The 15401-nt window shown below is 37.3% G+C and overlaps 1 long non-coding RNA gene across 4 annotated transcripts in view; it reads left to right on the top strand.

Annotated features, from left to right (window-relative positions):
• The window catches only part of LOC123846840 (uncharacterized), a 233032-nt gene that overhangs the window by 37048 nt on the left and 180583 nt on the right, over window positions 1–15401 (top strand). For 2 of the 4 annotated variants that reach the window (XR_008506395.2, XR_010412564.1), the window contains exon 1: window positions 413–625. The exons of the other annotated variants lie outside the window; for them this stretch is intronic. This is a non-coding gene — a long non-coding RNA (uncharacterized LOC123846840). Of the gene's footprint in view, window positions 1–412; window positions 626–15401 lie in introns of those variants that run through there. 4 annotated transcript variants of the gene reach the window in all.

The raw sequence follows: 15401 nt of genomic DNA, 5'->3' as shown, positions 1-15401 counted from the left end.
TTTAAGGCTAAGTATAACTATATGAAAGTTTTAACACTGTGCAGAACATATGCTAAAATTGTAATACTTTGTTATTCTAACTATGCATCTGGCATGATCCATCAACATATTGAGGAGTAAATCACACACATAAACATGACTTCAGCATCTTGAGTGCTGGCTGTCATGTAAACTGAGAAGGATATGGAGGTGGAGTTGGGCAAATTGACCCATGGGGACAGATGATGAAATATGATAGAAGTTCTTTTGTTACCCTGAAATTTTTTAAGAGTGATGAGAATGTCATTATTTCTGGCTTGATGTGTGCACTCTTACCTAGTGTCAGATAACAGAACAGTTGTTAGCATCTGTTGATTCTTTTCTTTTGCAGCAGGCACTATGCTAAGCCCTTTACAAAGGTTACATCATTTGAGCCATATGGCTGCCTTGAGTTAGATACTGTTATTATCCTCATTTTACACAGGCTTAGAAAATTTGGGCATTCTGCCCAGTGTCTCAACTAATTAAGTCCAATGCCTAGGACTTGAAATCAGATTGAATCTGACCCTGGGGCCTGTCATCCTCACCACTACTCTGCACCGTATTCACCAGAACAGAAGCAACAGTCCTGATTTTTGTTCTCAAGGTATTTGACCCCTTAATGTACCCTGTGTTTAATTTGTGAAATTCAGAAAAATTCTAGCCAAGTTTAAGAAGCAAAGAATTCTAGCTTTCTTTATTAAACTTCTAAGCATTTAGTTTAAAAAATAATAAACATAGGGCTTGAGACTTATTATTAAGAGGCCATAATTGGTTAATTTAAACTTATAATCCCTTGGCTCTATGTACCATGTTGATGGGTGATGACCTAGTAAAGAGAATATTCAGGTAGTTTGTTATTCATGCTTTTTAGGAACCAGCATATAGTCATCTCTTTCTCTTTCAGACCCGCAGTTACCAATAGCCTGAATTTGAAAGATACACATATTTTTTTATGGATATGAGTAAGGAGCACACACACACAAAAAAAACCAGGTGAATAAAAGCAAAATATGCCCATATCTCTGAAAGAAGTTTTTCTACAAAACAGTCTCAAATGCCACTATAACTTTGACCTTCTCAATAGCAACCACTTATATTGTAGACAGAAGACAAGGTTTGTGGAGTTATTGTAAGCCTTTTATGCAGAGCTGAAAAGCACACACACACCAAAAAATCAGCCAGGGTTTTAAAAATAGCTCTTATAAAATCTACCCTGTAACACTTCTGCCAAGTGATTTTTAATAAATTATTATTCATAGCATAGACTTTCAAGGAGCAATTATGTGTTGCCCTCCTTCACAAGTTAAAGTAGGAATTAGAAAAGACAGGAAGGTATTCTGCATTTTTCCTGTGAGAAAGATGCTCACAATTGTTCTTATGTGTGTCATTTGGCCTATGTTGTGTTATTTAATAAACTAAACATGTTAATATTTCTTAGAAATTGTGTGTAAATGTTTGGATGTTTGATCAGTGTCCTAATATAATCAATATATGAAAAGATATGAAGTTAAGTACAAACTTGAAGCAATTTTACTCCTAGCATTTTGTTTAGCCATGTTCTTTTGAATCTTTCAATATTTTGGACAGATCCCATGGGTTTCCTGTCATGTTTGGTTATGGAAAATTCCAGCTGTGTTTAATCCAAGTAAAAACGTAATGCCTCTTCAAGTGAAAGCCTTCCTCTTTCTTGGCTCAGGGACTTGCTCTGAGGACAAGACTGGTCAGTCTTTTATTCATCCTCTACCTTAAATTTAAGTCCTCGTTTCAGTGCTAACTAAATGGTTCAGCATTATGTGTATTTATGACAAACATATTTGGGTTTGGTGCTAGAGACAGAGACATGGATCTGACCTGTCCTTTATTCTCAAAACAATCACAGTGTGATGGAAAAAAAAAAAAAAAGACGTTAAAACAATTCCATTATAATACTGTGTGATGTGAGCAACAGGGAAGAATAAATAAAAGTAAAACAATAATAAATGGCGTGCCTGGGTGGCTCAGTAGGTTAAGCATCCGACTCTTGATTTTGGCCTGGGGTAATGATCTCAGGGTTGTGGGATTGAGCCCCACGTTGGGCTTCGCACTCAGCATGGAGTCTGCTTGGGACTCTCTCCCCCCCTCTTCATCTGCCCCTCCTCCCACTTGGGCTCTGTCTCTCTCAAATAAATAAATGGATAAAATCTTTAAAAAAAAGTAAAACAATAATGGACATAGAAGGCAGTTCTTCCCACAGTGGATTTCAGGGAAGAGTTTGTAGAGAGCTGTGTCTTGAAATGGACTCAGAGGGTCAGGTAGAGGACAGGCATCCTGGGAAGCAGTGATGGCATGCACACAGGCAAAAAGGAGCAAAATAGTCTGATTTTTCAGAGAACAAGTAGATACTATGTAAAATAAATGATGGCCAAACTGTTATTAGAGTATAAACTAAAAACAGGTATTCAGTGCTTGGGACCCAATCTCTAATGTGAATATTCCATTACTCTGGTTTCTCTTGGCAGCGCAGTGAACACAGCTGAATCTCACGTGTCATTGTATTTAGTATGAGATCTTTGGGAAATTCAGAAAGAAAGGCCCATAGCATAGGAGTTCTTAAAGGAGACTTGAAAAATTTATTGAGGTGAACATATATCCACACACTCATTCTTGTGCTGTTTATTGTTGCTAACTAAGTGCAATTCCCTATACATGTGGGAATTCCAAGATTATGACACAGTCACTCCTGTCAAGAAAATTCAGACATGTGGAGGCTATAAAAAGTGTGGGAACTTCTGTTAAGAAAGGGGTAGCATGCATGGATTTCAGAGTAGGGGATCATCATTCCCAAGTAAGAGGTCAGGTGGATGGCTTCCTTTATGCTTTAGTACACAGCACTTGACAGAAGTCTCACAAAGTAAGCATAATGTCAATAGGTTAGGGTGGGAGCTTAAACAAAAACTTAGAGGTGAGACAGTCCAGGCACACCTGGGCAACAGTGAGAAATCTGGCCCATGTAGGCAATTAGGGGGAATGAAAATGGGAATTACGTTTTGCCTGGAGAATAGATGACCCTGAATTTCATTTTCATTGGGTGGGAATCAGTGGAGAATCGCTGACTGTCTTCTGAATATAAAAATAATAGGAACAGAGCATGTGTCAGGATACTTACTATAGTGACAGTAAGTGATGGATGGATTGCAAAAGGAGCTACATAGGAGCATTTGAAAGCAATAGCCACAGTGCAGGTGAGAAGCTCTGAAGGGTGCCAGAAAACCACATGAATAAAATAGAAAGAATCTGGGAAGTATTATGTGGTGGGGGGTGGTGGGAAAAGATGACACTAAGAGAAATCAGGGGGGAGAACTGGTTGTGAGTTATGGAAGAGGGGAGAGCTGCCTACCTGAAGCTCTGTCCTACAACCACGTGTAAGCACTGCCTGTGCTGTGGCCCAGAGATCCACATCGCATAGCTTCCTCGTATGAGTTGACAATTATAAGAACAAACTCCTTGGAACTACCTGGTGACCAATCAGTCCCATAGAGAGTGTACTATTTAAAAAAACAATAATTCAGAAAGATAAGACCTCAAATAACTATTGTTGCCTCTGGACGGGTGTGCTCCAGGTTTGAACTGCATGAGCAGATTCAGACGCAAAGGTTCTGGCGTTCACAAACTGCATGTGGTATGTTCTGTAAGAAGTTTGAGGATGAGGAGTTTTGCTTTACCCCAGATGTTAACTCCTCAACCAAAGGAATGTTTATCCCAGATTAGTCATTCCTCATTCTATTGACAGAAAATTCTGTCTCTTTACAGGGAGAAAAGAGTTACTGTCATCTTCACACATCAGATTTAATCATAAGAAAGTACTATCATGGAGATCAAAAATAGTCAAATATCGCAATGGTTTGACCTCTACAGGCCCAGTAAGAGTGATGTAATGGAAAGAACATTGAGTAAAGTACAGAGAGAATCTGAGTTCTGGTTCTGATTCTCCCATTTATTAGATATATGATCACTATCAGTCAGTTCATTTTCAAAGCTTGGAACAAGTAAAGGACCATAAAATTGTAGTGCCAGGAGGGATACCTATGAAAGAAGCTTATTTTATCAGAACAGGCAGCCATTATTAATTATAATGTCACTCATTCAGTATCAACTATAAGAGCTGTAGATTGTACTGGTAAAGGATAGAAATTCTAAGGCCAGATTACTTTGGTTTGGATCCTGGCGCTCTCACTTATTATATCTGTGAATCGGGCAGTTAATCTCTTTACGTTATAGTTTCCTTACTGGCAAAATGAGGATTATACGAGTACCTCCTTATTGGGTTGTAGTGTGAATTAAAACAGTTAACATATATAAAGTTCATAGGATAGTGTCTACTACATTATAAACACTTTACTCATAGTTGCTGCTTTGAACACTATTATAAGGAAGTTCTTTGCTAGAAGATTCTTGCTGCCTTCACTTTTCATTCAGCTTTTTTTTTTCTTCTTTTTCTTTTTCTTTTTTTCCATTCAGCTTTAATGGACTGGTGCTAAACTGTCAGTGGTCCACTTTGAAGCCATGTTCAAATCCCTGGGGTTAGGGATCAATAGTGACAGCAGCTAATTGTGGTGCTCGAACATGGGGAATCTTAATTGAAAATAAATCAATAGTATCAAGGAATGGGATAAAAGCCCAATTGGAGAAGTTTACAATGGAAAATAACAAGGGCTAAATTACCCTTTAAAACTTTCGATCAAATCATCAGCTGGTAGAGAACAGAGTGTTTTATTACAGAAAAGTAACCAAGCAACTACTGTGCAGAAAGGCAGCCATGTTGCAGGAGTTGCTGTCGGTGTTGGAAGCACTTAGCTAACATTAAGCCTAATTAGTGACAGGATATACCCTCCATCCACTCTAGCCGAGGGGAAGTGAAAAGCAGCTATTGAATTCTGAGAATACAGGATTAAGGGAGAAATCAGTTTCAAGGTCAACTGCCAGCAATGAAGTTCAGTTTTGCTTCTCAGTCCTTTGCCTTTTATTTGCTGCCTGCCCTTTTTCTCTGCCCTTAGCCCACAGAGTAACTTCCAGCTCTCCTAGCCACAAATGCTCTCCAGATTGCTGCAAAATAAATATTGCTCATGATTTTTGGTGTAAAGCAGACAATAAGGACAACATTAAATATAGGTTTTCTCTCCACAAAGAAAGTTTGCACAAAAAGCGTTGGGCATGATATCACAAATATGAAAAACAAATTGTATTCTAAATTTTTGAAGATCAGATTTCTTAATGTAAGACTATGTTTGAGTAAGTTATTTGCTTACTCAAATAACTCTTGTCATTTAGGTTTCTGCCACTGGCTGTAGGTAGCATCAAGGTCAACAATCAATAAACTCATTAGGACTTACAAGCATCTTTGATTAATATTCCTTGTCTAATTTCCTGAGAAATGTACTATATCATCTGCTTAATGAAGACAAGGCTGAGTTATTTAGGTGTTTGTTAGTGAGGCTTATTTGCATATAATTAACTAGATTCTCTGTGTTTATAGCAAGCAGTAAAAACTTTGTACCAATGGATGTACTTTCTACTGAGTTTTATATGATTAACCAAATGTTTTTGTTCCACTAGAAATTCTTTGATTGAAAGGGCTAATTTTTCCATCCATGTCAATTAAAATCAGACATACCCATGTAAAAATTGGTTGGACTCTTTCTTGAGAGCAGTTTCCATATTTCTTCTCTTAAAATTAATAAACTTTTTTAGGTTCACAGAAAAACTGAGTGGAAAGTATAGAGTTGTCCTATACCCCCTTTTCTCATACAAGTACAACCTCCCCCATTGTCAACATCCCACATCAGAATGGTATATTTTTTATAATCAGTGAAGCTACATTGATGATTATCACCCAAACTCCATAGTTTAAATTAGAGTTCACTCTTGATGTTATTCATTCTGTGGGTTTGGACAAATGTATAATGACATGCATCTACTCTGGTAATATGATACAGATAGTTTCACTGCCTTAAAAATCCTTTTTGCTCTGCCCATTTATCCCTCCGTTCTTCAAACCCCTGGCAACTACTGATATTTTTACCGTCTCCATAGTTTTGCCTTTTCCAGAATGCCATTTACTTGTAATCATACAGTATGTAGCCTTTTCAGATTGGCTTCTTCCACTTAATAAATATTCATTTGAGGTCCCTCTATGTCTTTTCATCACTTGATAACTCATTTATTTTTAGCACTGAATAATATTCCATTGTCTGGATACCACCATTTCTTTATGCATTTACCTACTGAAGGAAAACTTGGTTGCTTCCCAGTTTGGGCAGACATGAATAAAATTGCTATAAACATCCATGTTCAGGTTTTTGTGTGAACATGCTTTCAGTTCATTTGGGTTAATACCAAGCAGTAATTGTTGGGTCTTAATGTAAGACTATGTTTGGTTTGTAAGAAACAGCCAAACTGTCTTCCAAAGGGCTATACTATTTTGTATTTCTACCAGCAATAAATGAGAGTTCCTATTGCTCCACATCCTTGCCAGTATTTGAATTTGTCAGTCTTTTGGATTTTGTCCATTCTAATAGGTGTGTGGTGGTATCTCACTGTTGTTTTAATTTGCAATTCCCTGATGACATATGATGTTGAACATCTTTTCGTATGCTTATTTTCCATCTGTACATCTTCTTTGGTGAGATATCTATTGTGTGTGTTTTAAATTGGGTAGTTTGTTTTCTTATTATTTTTAAGAATTCTTTGTATGTTTTGGATAACAGTCCCTTATCAGATGTATCAGATGTATCTTTGCAAATATTTTCTCCCAATTTATGGCTTGTCTTCTCATTCTCTTAACATTGTCTTCTGCAGAGCAGAAATTTTTAATTTCAATCAAGAGCAGCTTATCAAGTTTTCTTTCATGATCTACCACTTTGGTGGTAGATCTAAAAAGTCATCGCCATACATGGGGTTATATAGGTTTTCTCCATGTCATCTTCTAGGAGTTTTATAGTCTTGTGTTTTATATTTAGGTCTGTGATCTATTTTGAATTAGTTTTTATGGAGGGTGTAAGATCTGTGTCTAGGTTCTCTTCCTTCCTACCTCTCTCCCTCCCCTCTCCTCCGTCTCTCTCTCTCTCTTTCTTTCCCTTTCCTTTCCTTTTTGAATACAGATGTCTAGTTGTTCCAGCACCATTTGGTGAAATGATTACCTTTGCTCTAACTGTATATATACTGTTTGACTATATTTATGTAGGTCTATTTCTGTGATCTGTTTGTAAGATCTGTTGACTATATTTATGTAGGTCTATTTCTGTGATCTCTATGCTGTTGATCTATTTGCCTCTTCTTTCACTAATACCACACCCTCTTAATTTCTGGAGTTTTATATTAAGTCTTGAAGTTGGATAGTGTCAGTCCTTTGACTTTGTTCTCCTTCTATACTGAGTTATTTATTCTGGATCTTTTGCCTCTCTATGTAACTTTAGAATCAATTTTTAAATATACAGAGAGTAACTTGAGGGGATTTTGATTGGGATTGCATTGAATCTAAATCAAGCTGGGAAGGACTGACATCTTGACAATATTGTTTTTTTAGTCATGAACATGGGCTATCTCCCCATTTATTTAGTTCTTTGATTTCATTCATCAGAGTTTTACAGTTTTCCTCATATAGATCTTATGCATACTTTTTAAAATTTATACCTAAGTATTTCATTTTTTGGCTGCCAATGTAAATGATAATGGGTTAGTATTTAGTAATGCAGTGTGTGTGTGTGTGTGTGTGTGCACGTGCGCGCGCGCACCCACGCACAGTGCGGGGTGGGGGTGGGGTGTCTTTTTTGTTTGAGGGCAGGCCTGGTTAGAACAGAATGCTCTGGCCTATTATGAAATGGTTCCTTTTTTTTTTTTTAACCCCCTTGCCAGAAGTTTAAGGGGATTTTTGTCAGATTTTGCTTTTGGGACCTGGTAAATCTCCTGGAAGTAAAACTCACAGAACTGTGGGGCTCCCCATGTGACTGGGTCCCCCTGGAATTTTTAGCTCTCAGAACTGTCCACATTGAGCGTCCAGCAAGTTGTCAATTATAGTCAGGTTTTCCTATCTTAGCACTTCTCCCAGAAGTATTTCTGCCCATGGATTTCCACTGTGGTTATGTTTAATTCTCTGTGTGCACCTGTGTCTCCTCAGGTTTGGGGGGATTGGTTTGCCCTGTGACCTCACTTCTCTGGTGGATCGATGACGAGTTGTTGATTCTTCAGTTTGTTAAGCTCTTGTTGTTAGGATGGAGCAGTGACTTCTTATATGTTGGACTGGAAATCTTCCTCTCCTCCTAATATCATTTGATTTATGAAGTTAGAGGAATGGACAACCAAAAGAACACAAATTAGGAAATTGTAAATTCCAGTAAGTAAAGAAAATAGCATGTCTCAGGCCTTATTAGGTTACAAACCAGGAAAAATTGATCAGGTTTTGTCTTTTGATTATTTTCAATCACTGTTTATGTGAGGACAGTTATTTAAAGATTTAATATACTTTGTATGGTTGCTCCAAAGAAATGATGTGTCTAGATTAGAATATTAACTTCAAGAAGGCAAAAACTTTGTATGTTTGTGCCTGGCATCTACTTAAGGGTTGAATGATGAAAGGAAAGACAGAATAAAGGAGTAGAAATGCCCTGTAAACTGTAGGATGTTAATAAATGTAAGGTGGGCCTTTTCAAATGCTTTCATCAAATATTGCAGAGGAACACAAATGCTAGCAGTATTGAGTCTATAGCCAAGAATTGTACCCCTCCCTAGTACATAAAATGTTTTTAATCTCAAGTGTTATCTTAAAAATAAGTTTAAATACTACATAACCAACCTAACTTTGTTCTACTATGAAACACAATTTTACAATTCCTGAGTAGAATGGATGCTGCCCAAAGGTGAATTCTGTTTGTTCCATGGCCTCAAGGAATCTCTAGCCAGCTGGCAGGTACCATGGAGGTCTGCGGTTTATCATTTAAAAAGCACATAGTAAGGTATCATTGTTAAAATTCATATCACAGAACTATGGGATCAAATTGCAAAAAAAATGGTATTCACTAAAAAAAAAAAAGAATATTTATCACACTGCCAAGGAAAGATGCTACATGGCTATTTTATCAAATAATATTATATGTAATCTAAAGAATTGGCAAAAGTTGACAAAAATTGACAAAAGCCTTCTTTAAGGTCTGCCCAAGGTGAGCAGTATTTCTTAACATTTTTTAAGAATCGCTTAGATTCTTTAGAGAAATGTGATGAAAGCTACGAACCCTCTCAGGAAGAAAAACAGATATAAGCAGATACACTCAATTTTTTTCACTTAGTTTTCATGAATCCTCTGTTGGCCTGCACTCCAGGCTGAGGACTCCTACTATGTAAGCTGTAAGATGGATTACTAGTAATGATAGCTGACATTAGACATTCTAAAATGAAAGTGTGATGTATGGCCCTCCTGTCTCCTCTTCCTCTTTGTTTTGAGAGGGGATATGCCTGTTGGTGTCTAAATAGGTTGGGTTATTTTTCTTAATACAAGCGGGTACAAAAGGTTATACAGTGAAAATTTTCTCTCTCTCAGAGATTACAGCTTGTCAGTTTCTTTTGTAGCTGCCAAGAGATAACACTATGCATACATAGGTAAGTTTATATATATATATATATAAACTTGTATATACACACACACACACACACACATAGATATATATCACACACAGGTATATGCTAAAAATACAAAAGTACTTCCACATTTTGCAGACCATTCTATGCCTTCCTTTTTTCTCCCAGTAACAGGATATTGCACTTGTACTCTATGATTGTTAATACTGCAGAGTATTTTGTTTATGTACCATTGTTTATTTATCCTGTCTCCTCCTGATATGCATTTAGGTTGCTTGTGAGCCCCTACTAAAACCAATAAAGCAATAAACAATCTTATACATATGTTTTTGTGCACATGGGAGTTACTCTATTTTAAACATAATGAAAGAGCTGGGGTGGCTGTAGAATGACTGGCATTTGTTCACAGGCTCACCACGTTCAGCATGGCATGTTTAGTCATAAGAATGCTGTGGGGAAATTAATTCATTATATTCATGCCACCTCAGGGTACCAATCATCCTTTCTATTCTTGCTTCTATGTCTCTCGTAGCTTGATTCTGTAAGGGAACAGAAATGAGGCTGAACCTTAATTATGTTTCAGCATCCAGTTTGCCTGAATTATAGAAGGCCGGGAATGTTGTCAAGGCCCTATTCTACTCTGACTGCATGTCCTTCCCATAGCAGCGGTCCAGCATGTTCATGTATACTGACTATTGTTTGCAGTAGCATCTGGCGCTGGCTCATGCTGAGAGTCTCTGTGGGTGTAGTGGGACTGGAGTGGGGTCTCTCTGGATTTCTGGTACATGGATTTTCTTATTGTGAAAGGACAATTAAAAAATTAAAAGAACAAAAAGGCTTAACTGTCAGGCTTTTCTACTTGATTGGGTTAAGGTGCTGCAGCCATACATCCAGGCCAGTGGATTGCTACATGATAAGAGATTTTTCCTGTTCTGGAAGGAGCAAGCTTTCAAGACACTTTCAAACTTAAGCCACAGGTTACTTCAGTATCCATTCCCCTTTGTTACACATGTAGGCTTTCCTGACAACTTTGCACATGGTAAGTAAAAACTAATTTTCATTTCAGTTGAAATCAATTTCTTTTCTCTAGATATGGTTCTTATTTTAAATCTTATCCAATGTCCACCTTCCTTACCTTGCACGTTGGCACTGGTTTACTTCTTTTTTTTTTTTTTTTTTTAAGATTTTATTTATTCATTTGAGAGAGAATGAGATAGAGAGAGCATGAGGTGGGGAGGGTCAGAGGGAGAAGCAGACTCCCTGCCGAGCAGGGAGCCTGATACGGAACTCGATCCTGGGACTCCAGGATCATGACCTGAGCCGAAGGCAGTCGCTTAACCAACTGAGCCACCCAGGCGCCCGGCACTGGTTTACTTCTTACTGACCCGCTGCTCAGTAAGCCTCCATTGGTGCTTCTAGACAGCAGACTGTCCTGGAAACTTCTTTTTTTTCTTTTAAAGATTCTATTTATTTATTTGACAGAGAGAGAGAGAGACAGCGAGAGAGGGAACACAAGCAGGGGCAGTGGGAGAGGGAGAAGCAGGCCTCCCGCCGAGCAGGGATCCCAATGTGGGACTCGATCCCCGGACCCTGGGGATCATGACCTGAGCCAAAGGCAGACGCTTAACCACTGAGCCACCTAGGCGCCCTGTCCTGGAAACTTCTGATCCACTCCAATCCTAGATGTGCCTCCAAGTCCAACTGGCCTCTCTTCTTTGGTGACCTTTATTCTTGTACTGACTTTCACACTGTTATGTGAATTCACAACTAATGGGGGTGGTATCACAACAGAAGTCAGAACTACAAGATAAGAAGTAGGATGCAGACAGGATGATACAAGTTAGGGGTCAGGTAAGGCAATCGGAATAGAGTCAGGGAAAGCAGTGGCTCGGATTCAGTTAGATGACTTACCAAGAAAACCCAAAAATCAAACTCAGGCAAGGTGAGAGAGCTAAAAGCCAAGCAAATTGACTTAGACCAAGAGAGCTTTAGATGTTGAAGAGGAGGAGAAAATGGATGAGAATAAATAGGACCAATAAATATTTGTGACATACTTATGATGTGTTGGAAAGTCCACTAGGCATTAAAGATATAATGATAGAGAGAAAAAAAAAAAACTCACAAAAATCTGTTGTCATGAAGCTTATCTGAAAACAAGGTATCTATATAATTAAAGGAAAAGTAGGATCAAATGTCCTCGCGTGAATAACATGAGGCAGGTATATAGAAATAACTTATAATATTTGCATTGTATGGGACAATATTTTTTCAACTATCTTTGGTAGAAAATAATTCTATATCCTTTTTTTTTTAAGTTCTGTGTTCAAATACATTTTATTATTGGTAGCAAAATTTAAACAGATTTTTTTTAAAGCTCTGGAATTCTCAGTACCTTTAATAGGCTAGAGTATCACGTGAATTTACAAAAGACCTATATATTTTGAGTGTTCTCCATATTTACAAGTCCAGGTATTCCTTTTCTAATTGAGTATTTTCTGGAATTATTATTTCATAAAGCTGTTTTTCACAAACGTTGATGCTGGAAATGCATGAGTAAGATAAAAACTATAACTCTTTTCACCTTATGCCTATTATGATTCCATTGGCTCCCCCTGATCTTCCACTCCCAGTACTTACTGTGATGACATCAACTTTGTGTGGGGACAACTTCAGCTGCTTAACTTCCTTCCCTTCATCAGTCTAGAGAGCCCCTGCGCCACTTGAAGAGAGTCTGTGAATTCTTTTCAGCAGCATATGGAGAAGTCAGTGTTAGAAGCTAGTAGAAAAAATGGCAGGTGCCTCCCTTCTAGCAGGAGTGGCTGATGACTTTATACATGAAGGAAGAGTTGCCATCTGTACAAAAAATCGGCTGTCATCCCAAATGGGAAAATGTGTGAAGGGGCTCTCTCAGATTGCCATTCTGTTTTGACAGGTGGAGTAGTGGCACTTTTTTTTCTCTAAATCTGCATTATAAGACATTCTTTCTAATGCAAGTCAATCCCATCTCATTGTTTCTAAGTAATATCCGTTTCATCCATAACTAATATGTATCCCCAACTTAGAGTCTTTAATTTTGAGGGAATCTCATAATTGACCATGGTTATCCACTGCGTATTTGTTTTCTTTAGAATGCTTTGGTATATGGTAAAAATGTGTATACTTAAATGAAAAATCAATTATTTGAGTTGCATTTGTTAGTTTATTGAGAAAAAGAACAACATATTCAGAGAGTTGTACTGTTTTCTACTTTTATAAAAAAGTTGTTTTATAGGTGCTAGGAAAGTGTACTTTTTCATTGTTTTCATAATTTCAAGAATAATTCTTCCACCTAATGACCCTGATATATAATAGAATCTAGAGTTCTTGGTCTAGATAATTGGAACAACAGAGAAGTCCATCAATAAAATACCCCAAACCCTGAAAAATAACTTTATGAATTGTGTCTGATATGAAGGGGAAAGAGGGGGTGACACTATTGCTAGTTTGATTGAAGCATAAATGTTTTTGGAAAAAATGAAGAAGTAAAAATGCCTTTCTTTAGAATACAAGATGACAGGTTCAATAGCTACATTAAATTGGTACATTTCTCAAACTAGTAAGTTTTGATGGAACACGGTTAACCTCACTGTTCAATAGATTGAGAGTAAAATAAGGTGTTGATTAACCTTGGTATCTGCAGTTCATCTGCGTATTTTGACAATTTGTATCCAGTCTGGCACTAATTAATGTACAATTCACAGGGAATGGAAGTTCGATGGCTAAATGTCCTAATTGTCACAAAAATTTTCTACTTACGATGACAAGAAGCAGAAACATGACCAAATCATTTGTCTGTGATGATAAGCATCATGGCGAATTAAAGGGTAAAGATCAGAATGGGTGTAAAGGAGTTAACTGGAATAGACAGCATTCTTCCTCAAGACCCTTTCCATCTTCTTAGAGATGGTTGGGGAAAAGGCAAAGGGAGACTGCACTGGCATAAGGAACTGAAGATAACTGACATATGTTTTGGAATGCAGCACAGCAGGATAGAAAACTTCTCACCCTCAAGCTCAGATGGGCTTGAGGGGTTCAAATCTCAGATCCTGCAGTATGTATTAGAATGGTTCTGTGACCATAGGCACATCTCAGAATCATCTACAAATATGTATTTGTTGGTAGGATACAATGAGATATTATTTAAACACATCTGGCACAGTGATGTAGTGAAGTACCAAATAGTAAATGCTTAATAAATATTGTTTTCCTCTCTATCCCTCACAGCACATTTGTATTTAACACACATGCCTGTTCTATACCTCTGATTTTCTTCTTGGTTGTTAGAATCTCACTTTCGTATGACCTAGATTCAACTGTGATTTCATGTGCTATAAATTATTGTATATATATATGCAGTTATATATACATATATATGTATATGCATATACATGAATCTTTTGCTTTATACATGCAATAGCACTCTATCAGAGTAGAGCTTTATAGAAATTAAAGAACAAGCATAATGTTTAATGATTGAAAAAGGTAGACAAGAAAACAGATATTTTAGAAACACTTAAAACCAACTGAGTCGTGATCTCATGCCCCTCTCTCTCTTTTTTAATCACAGTGACTCCTTTCTGCTATTGGCCTTTTAGCTATAATGAGCACTATTATATTGCTTCTCTGTCTGCTAGTTCTACTCCCTCTCCCCACAGACATGTGTTTAAGCCTGACCTCGCCCTGAGAGCACAGGAGAGGGTAAAGTACCACTATTCCAGGTTTCAAAATGTCATCATTAGTGCATAAATGTCTACAGCTCTAAAAAGTAATTTAAAACACCTTTACATTTATTTCTCATCATGTCTTTCATGGGAACCTCTTTTCTTACAAATGTGGTTGCCCTTATTTCCTTCAACATAGGACAGAGAAACCTAGACAGAGTAAGTAACTTTGTTCGCCAAGCAACAAGGAGCAGGTAGAAGCCAAGCCCCCTCATTCACAGGTGTTGCTTTCACCACTCCATCTTTTCTTGTAAAATCCAAAGTCCAATTGAGAATTCTAATGGAATTCCAGCTGGAAGACACTGGAGTGGGAGAGCATGCTGAAATTCCTACATGTGTGTTTCTTGGTATCTATTGACTTTAAATACCTACAATTAAGTTGGTTGACAGATCAATTAAAATATAATTAGACTTTCTGCCTGGCAAAATCCTGCATTTGAGACTAATTTATTGAGAGCAACCAATCAGTAATCCTCCCTTTCAGGCCCATCAGGTAGACTACTTTAAGGTGAAGTCCAGTTTTTGTCATAACCTACGTGGAGATTCTTATAGTTGACAGAATGGGCACTTGACTTTGATATGATATGGCATTGCAGACTTTTATTTACTCATTATATTTTAGGAATAAAAAGAGAAAGATGATCTAATAATAATCTTTCATTTCACAGAGAGAACTTGGTACAGAAAGTGAATTGAGTTCCCCTAAAAAAGCCAAAAGCTAGTGGTTGTTTTCTGACTAGAATCTAGTTTGACTCTTTTGACCCTTGATTCAATATCCTGTCTTTTCACTCTGTCTCAGTGTCAGTGTAACCTACTATTCTTTTTTAAACCTATGTAATATTATATAGCTCCTCACAACTTACAGGTTTTAATGTGCTAATAATCTCATGAGGTACTAAATTCCATGAAGTGTGACTACATTTCTGACCACCTGTAGTCATTATAAAATTGTTGATGTCTGAACTAGGCTGTAAGGGCAGTCATATGCTTTTATTATAATTTTCAGCTTTATTG

This window comes from Mirounga angustirostris, unplaced genomic scaffold (assembly GCF_029215605.1).
Source record: "Mirounga angustirostris isolate CCGP_5_RB_7025 unplaced genomic scaffold, mMirAng1.0.hap1 SCAF_6, whole genome shotgun sequence".
Taxonomy (NCBI): Eukaryota; Metazoa; Chordata; class Mammalia; order Carnivora; family Phocidae; genus Mirounga; species Mirounga angustirostris.
The sequence above is the reverse complement of the archived record's forward strand: the minus strand, read 5'-3'. Positions and strand labels throughout refer to the sequence as shown.